The sequence below is a fragment of the Tasmannia lanceolata genome, unplaced genomic scaffold (genome assembly GCF_043159265.1).
Source record: "Tasmannia lanceolata isolate RefF3 unplaced genomic scaffold, GAP_Taslan_0.1 ptg000020l, whole genome shotgun sequence".
NCBI lineage: Eukaryota > Viridiplantae > Streptophyta > Magnoliopsida > Canellales > Winteraceae > Tasmannia > Tasmannia lanceolata.
Genome location: NW_027518697.1, coordinates 28,417,694 through 28,426,011, shown reverse-complemented (window position 1 = coordinate 28,426,011; position 8,318 = coordinate 28,417,694).

The window sequence follows — 8,318 nt, the reverse complement described above, 5'->3', positions numbered from 1 at the left end:
TCATGTATTTTATGATAGGACTAGTCTATCTAACCCTCATGTTAGATGCCATTATTGTGGAATCAATGGTCACTACCAATTCCAATGTGCATCTAAGTTTAGGGATTGTGGTGGAACCAAGAAAGCTTGGGTTCCCAAAGCTCCCATATGATTCTCTTCATATGTGTTTTTAGATTAGGGGCTTGCACTTGAAATTGAATATCTTTTTATGGTTATTTAAATATCCCCTCTTGTGTTGAATAAAAACTTTAAAAAGGGGGAGTTCTATGTTTGTCTTTTTTCTTGAAAAAGGGGGAGCTTAAGATTGAAAATTTTATCCCTTTGATTTTCTTTTACCCCATCTTTTTGTACAGATTAGGCAAGCAGGCATGAGTTTCTACAATTTTGATAACAACAATTACTTAATATCATTCAGCACGAATAAGTAAAGCAGTTTAGTGAAACTCTATGTTTTTAAATCATGACCACATAAACCCCTATAGCAGACTATGGCCATAACTAATCATGTCATTCAAGAAAAGAAAAACAATTGAATTCAAATAATCTCCTGGACAAAACTAAGCAAACCAATAATGTATGAGCGTCTTATGACAACAAAACTGGAACCAATAGTCATCACATAACCATGAAACGGGTGCTGAATATCTTGCATTTCGGTGAGAAAAGGACTGAAGCACTGCAACTCTTCTATCATACAGTGCAAAAATAGTATAGGGTATTATCAGAACACAAAGCCTGTGAAAACAGAAAAAGAGATAATGGGAAAGGCATTATTTTTCGTTGTGAATGACAAACCTCAGTTTACTCTACACTAATCATCTTAGCCACCATTGTCATTTAGATACTATCCCACCCATAATTCAAAGCATCACCAGAAGCAGTAAAAAAAATGGTTAACTCTATTGATACTACAAGTTGCGGTAAGGCTAAGACATAAAGATAAGGACTGAAGCACTGCAACTCTTCTATCATACAGTGCAAAAATAGTATAGGGTATTATCAGAACACAAAGCCTTTGAAAACAGAAAAAGAGATAATGGGAAAGGCATTATTTTTCGTTGTGAATGACAAACCTCAGTTTACTCTACACTAATCATCTTAGCCACCATTGTCATTTAGATACTATCCCACCCATAATTCAAAGCATCACCAGAAGCAGTAAAAAAAATGGTTAACTCTATTGATACTACAAGTTGCGGTAAGGCTAAGACATAAAGATAACATTAACCAAGTAAGAGATGAAATGAAAAGAGGCACAACTATATCAAAAAATGGAAAATTTAGCCAGTTACAGACTATGCTCAACCCATCAGTAGACATGTATCTACCCAACCAACCCAATATTCAAAAACCATCAAACCTCATGTATCCCTCAACACCCTTTTCCCAACAAACCCAAAACTGACAAAAAGAAATAAAATACATTAACTTATCTCATCAACAACCTCTTCCCAACCAACCCATAACTAAACAACATATAATCTCATCTGTCTCTCAACATTTTTCTTCACAACCACCCCAAAACTCAAAAAACATACAGTCTCATCTATATCCCTCAACACACTCTTTTTGCCATACAAGACACATAAATTGTTTTTGGTAGAATAGAATAGGAAAGTAACAAGAGACACCACGAATTGAGGAATGAAGAGATTAAGGTGTAAAGCAAAAGCGTGTCTGTGAAGATGGGTTTTTGCTATAATGGCAAGTTTCTTCGTTTCTTTAGGAGATTGGTTGAAGGCCTTACGCAAAAAAGGCAGTTTGAGAAGATGAGTTGTTGCTATTATTCTCCTTTCTTTTAGGAGAATTGGTCCAAGCCCTTCAAGGCAAAAAAGGCAGTCTCAGAACATAGGTTTTGCAAAAGTCTCACTCACGTATAACTCCACAATGATAACAACGACCTTGCTTCCTCATCCAAAAAGTGACACAAGTTACATAGAAGGGTGTTAAAATGAAGCACTAGTGACATAGAATCCAAAATTAGTAGACCTTATAAGTGGCATACGAAAATATGTGCCATACAATCCAACCTCAAGCACCATACATGAACCATACAAATTTCGCAAACAAGAACCATATCAAGCAGAGGGTGTATAATCTCTCCACATAGCTGAACATATTTCTGTCCTAATTCTATCTCCTTCTATCCCATCTTGAGCTCTACTTAGCCATGGCTCCCTACGCAGTTCTTCCTCATCTAATTCCTCCTCATCTTCTGCTCTTCCACCTTGCCTACTTGTGGAGGCTAATTCATTATCGGCAGAAGCAACGAATTCACGATCGACAGCACCAACAAGCCCATCCCGAGGCATCACGCCTCTAATGAAGTTGTGAATACAACAACAGGCTATGACTAAATCAAACTGTTTGGGGAAGGGGTATATTGGTTCCCCGTGGAGGACGGCGAAACGCTTCTTAAGCACACCAAATGCACGTTCAATCACATTTCGGGCTGAAGAATGCCTATGATTGAATAGTTCCTCAGCGGTCCATGGCCTCTTGCTTCGAAATTCATTCAGATGATACCTCGTCTTACGGAACAGGGTGATGAAATGACTGAGTAAGGGAAACCCGCCATCCACAAGATAATACTTCCCAGGGTGGCAGATAATTCCCCTCTCGTTAGCAAGCGTTTCCCCCAATAGTCTAGAGTCAGACGCAGATCCTTCCCAACCAGCTTCGACGAATGTGAATTTTAAGTCAAAATCACATGCAGCTAGTACATTCTGGCTAGTCCACCCCTTACGACATAAAAATCAGCCTCGCGTATCAAATGGCACTTTAGCCCGAATATGTGTCCCATCGACTGCCCCAATGCAATTCTATCATATAGGAAGGAAAAATGTTACTGGCATAGTCTACAAGAAAGGCATAATTATAAGGCTACAAAGTCAATACCTTGAAGTAAGGATACAATCTTCGATTCGCTCTAATCTGTGGTGGTGTATCCGGTGATGGAGGTTTTATGAGTAAGTCTGACAAACTCATAATTGCGTCGAGAACCTTACTGAAATATCGACTAACAGTTTCCCCTGATCTTCTAAAATATGCTTTCATACAGCGGTGTTAGCCCAAGGGTTCCCCATGGGTTCATTCAATCACCTTATTTTGATGATTAACAAACGCAAATTGATTAGTCTTTTATTGACTAATTGTTTGCCATGAGTGTTGTGCTATGGACAGGAAATTCACAGGTTAATCCATGCTAGCACACACTATTGATGGCATATGCTTGAAGATGAATCAAACACGTGTCAAAGGAGCTAGAGCATACAAATGATCAATCATACCTTGGAGGATCAACCAAGGAGAAGCTCAACATTAGTCATCTCAAAGCATTGAACAAACAAAGAAAGATCGATGAAGGCCAAAGCTTGGAGATCAACAACTTGTTAAGGAGCTTGAATCAACTTGAAGGAGTGATCCATGCAAGAGACCAAGACTTGAAGATGAGCTTTAAAGTTGAAGATGTGAGTAATGAGTCTTGTGTTAGATTGTATAATTTATCCCACTTAGGTATCCCTTGTTGAGGCATAATCAAGTCACTAATAAGGTCCCAAACAATATTAGAATATAAGGAAAAGACCCGTGGACCAAAGCCCTAGTGCCATAGATAGCTTAGAATTGTAAAAGATTCAAATCAGCACACTTAGCACTTGAATTTTGAGATCAGGTCATAAATCCTATCATAACTAATCCTAAATATTTTTAAATATTTTAAAAATATTTTTAACAGAAAGAGCTCATCATTTCCGTTCAAATCGAGTATGAAAACGTCGAAATCCGACGAGAAACGAGTGAGATATGAATTTTACAAAACCGAGTCTGAAATCTGGAAAATGTCAAAAATGCCCTGAAATAGATCAGTTGGGAAGTTGCCCAGAATTACAGAAATGCCCTTGTAACTGCTAGTTTTGAGTTTTCTCTACATATATGGGTTCCCTAAGCATGTGAACCAATCTCTCTCATTCCTAAACTTGTTGTAAACATATTAGAGAGTGGAAAACACCCTTGTGCCTCAATTTGGGAATATCTAAAGGGATTAGACCTAAGCTTATCTTTGTAATCATCTTTGAGAGACTCTTGTGAGCTTTATATTGTATTAAGCCTTCAAAGGCTAAAGAGTGTGCTTCAATTTTCTTCTTCATTGTAAACTTGGCAACAAAGGGCGCCGTATTTAAGACCCTTGGAGTTTGGATGCTCGGATTGTACAAGGCGAAAGGAACGCCGTATTTAAGTTCCTTGGAAGATAGTGGATTCCTCAAGGAGACAAAACTTGAGAAGAGTGGAGTAGGTCTTGGGGTTAAGACCGAACCACTATAAATCTTCGCGTCTCTTGTGTGGTATTTATCTCTCACCCTCACTCTTATTTGTGCTTGCATTTATACACTTAGAATTGAGTGAGTAGTTAGCAATGGTAATTAACTTGCTTATCTAGTACCTTGCTAATTAGCCCATTTAATCTTGTTAATTAAGTTTGCATGAGTCTTCCACCAAGTGTTTGATAAAAGGCCTAAAAGAAACCATTCATCTAATTCCTTTACCTTGTTGTGGGATTTACAATCTTTAATCAACCACCAAGTATTTTTATAAAAAGATTAAAAAGGGAATAATCAACTAGGGTTTTCAAAAGCCATCTAACAAGTGTTTGACAAAAGGTCTAAGAGATGATATTCATTTAAGATTTTGAAACTAATCTTACAAAAGTTTTTAAAGAGGATAATTTTTTTTATAGACACGCAATTCACCCCCCTCTTGGGTTGCCTAGTGGGATTTCTAGCGGTTCCTCAGGTGATGTGAGATGATGTGTAAGAAAATCACGAACTGCTCTTCCACTGGGCAGTGGAGCGTATTAGTTAGCCACCCGGTACCCTTTAATATATGGACAAATCTTGTGAAACATTCCACATTCATTGGAAGGAGATCATGGCAGCGCTCGTCACTTCGCAGAGCATAGGGGAGAAATGTGCGTGAGGTGAGATAGGTGTTCTCATAAGGTGAACATTCGAAGAACGCTTCTTGTTCTTCGATCACTGCCGCCAAGGCTACAGCGGTACCAGCTGCAACCAAAGCGCACCCCTGTATCGCGAAATTCATTCCACCATCATCTCCATTACCATCGTCTTCGGTTGGTAGTAAGCTCATTGCAAATGAATAAGTATACTCAAGAAATGAGAAATGAATGTATCTATTCACGAAACAAGAATGTAAGTATGTGTCAGTATTATGACTGGAAGATTCACTCTACAAGGATGTAATTAGAATCTACAATATTCAAAACTCAAATGTCTCTCACTAACCCCTTGAATTGATTTTTAACTACCAACATGGGTTAGTTAACAATATTAAGTACTGATTTTTTGTCCAATGGGAAAAGTTGATTTAAGTCTTGAATGAAGCCATTGAGGGTTAGTGATTAGAAACTGTGTCATGTATATATCCAATAATTAGAGAGTAAATGTTTTATTAATTTTGAACACTGGTCACCCAAATAATCCTATTTTGTTCGTGGAGAAAAAATTATATACATACCATCCCCTGTCCATAGAAGGAAATTATCTCTTCCGTCGTCAAATTCATGCATTCTTAAAACAGGACATATAACAACAATCATTAAGCATTGGTTAACCATGCATTCGTTGCTCTTAATTAGAATCTAATAAGATTGAGAAGAGATTATGACAGATTGAAGCAGAAAATGACATCAGATTCTACCAGTTCACAGATTGAAGCATATAATGACAGATTGAAGCAGATAATGAGAAGAGAAATTGGGGGTTCTACACATTCAGAAGAAAAAATGACAGATTCAAGTAGAAAATGCTTCAATCTGTCATTAGGTTCTACCATTTCAGGAGATACTCATCTTATTATCCAACATCAATATTTTTCCAGTAGGATTTCTAACCAGAAAATGACAGATTCAACAAGGGTTCTACCTGTTGAAGATTTGCTCGAGCTCGCTTTCCTCTTCGGTGGGTCGATTTTGTTGAATATAATGGGCTAGAAGCTGTGCTCTCCTCCTCAGATGCAGCAACAGATCTCTTCCCTTTCCCTTCCATACACCATAACCCTTCCTTCATCAACTATTTATTCTTATAGAACCTTAGGACGAACTACCACCACGAATTTGTTCATCTGACCTCTGTTTTGCAGGATTTCTTGTAGATTTTGTTCTCTGCTCTGCTTCTCTTTCCTTAGCTTTCTTCTTTTTTGGGGCTAGGGTTTGGACTGGGAAAGAGCTTCTGTTGTGGAAGGGACAGGTTAATCAGAGGGTAGGGTTTAATTTTCGTGAGGAGAAGAAGCCAAAACCATGGAGGGGACATATTATTCGCGAAAGAGAGACGAGTGGGTAGGGTTTTTCTGCCCTTTTTTTTTTCTCCTCAATTCGATCGTGAGATTGGATTTTTTCTTTCTGGGATAAACTCCACAGTTGTATGCGAGCAAATTTTCGTCCTTCGGATATATTTTGCTCCCACATAAAACCCACCAATCAAACGTGGGTTTCCTGCGGAAACTCCACACATGTCCCAGGGCAAAAAAAAAACCCGGCAACCAAACAAAGCATTAGGGTTTGTTATTAGCGTTTTATGATTTATGTTTGTTGTTTTCATTGTTTCTAGTTTATGACTATGATTGTATGTTTTATTTAAGATTATGATCATCCCTTCATTTGTTTTACTTACATACTTAGCTGTAGCTCTCACATGTTTAGTTGTAGTTCTTTACTGCTTATACTGCTTATATACTGTTTACTGCTCATATGTTTAGCTGTAATCTTTATTATTATTGATTATCATTTCTACTGTCATTTACTGACGTTTGTTCCTTGCGCAGGTACATCGTGTTTAGTTTCTGTAGTTATGCAAACGTATGTTTACTGTTTTCTTAGATGTGATGAGTTAGGATTAGATGGATGCTTAGAGATTGGTAACAGGGTTATCTATTATCAGATTAACATTAATCTTCTCTGCCTCTTTGGGAGACAGCGGATTCTAATGTCTATTCTAATAACAGATGATACTAGTACTAGTTCTCTTTAGGTATGGATGGTAGATATGATGTATGGAGATAGATAACAGGGTTATCTGATATTAGATGGGTTTTAGTCTTCTCTGCCTCTTTGAGAGATAGCAAACTCTAGTGTTCTTTCTAATGTCAGACAACACTGATATCATTTCTCTTTAGGACTTGTTTGTTTTCTTTTACTCATCCCCGGGTCATACATGTTTAGGTAGACGTTTACTCGGGGATATTTGTTCCCATTTCTCATGATTTTCGCCTAAAATTCATCAAAGTTAATTAAAAATGGCATAAGAGACCAAGTGCTTGCACTTGGACGGATTGAGATGCTCTTCGGATATTCCTCATCCGTAATCAGGCACAGACCCATATATATTTCTGGTTATCCATTGCACAGAGGATTTTATTTTTTTGGGTTCCATGGCCTATCCATGGATGGCGAGTCTGATTTGTTTTAGGTACGTCTTGGTTTGGAGATTTATCCTTAAATCAAGAGGTATCTCATTTTTATCGCCACTTGTGCTATGCTATGAGGGTGTCACCGTTACGAGAGTTCCTTATTAGAGCTCTCCTTCACGTGGATGATCTCAAAGGACCGACGGGGGACCCATTCCTCGCCGCCTTCTCAGGATCGGGGTCCACAGGCTGGCGACTCTGCTGGGGATCTTTCGAATATTGCCTAACTTTGTAAAAATGCAATTTTTACTAATTTTGAAGAAATTTGAGCTAAAATCATTTATAAATGGAAACCTTATCGTTAGAAACCAGGAGCACCAAATAAGTGCGTAATAAAACAAGGGCTCATACACCATTCTCATCTCTGCATATATTATCTGTTTTGTGGTTACTTTCTGCTGTGGTTTGATGTGGATGTGCTATCAGATTACCTATTTCGGTGGGATACTGTGAGTAGGAGCTGTGAGGGCTATACCCGCCTTCTAGAGCTACCGCACCAGTAGTATGCTCACCACCTGGACACCTTGTGTGTAAAACAGACATAGTTCTTATGCTGGGCGATAATCACAGCATACAAGTAACTATGCACCCGTCCAGGTGGATCTCGCAGCCTTACCCCCTCTATATATTGCATTGTCATTTTGTTTGCTTTTAGGGACGAATTGTCATTTTGTTTGCTTTTAGGGACGAACATGTGTTGCTTACACATGTGGAGCCTAGAGTTATGAGCCTTTTCCTATTTATAGACTAGGGTAGCTCACTTTATGTGGCTACAGACGCAGTCCTAGTACACTCACCAGTCTGTCATGAGTCAAGACCTCCTTGACTCCGCTAGATTA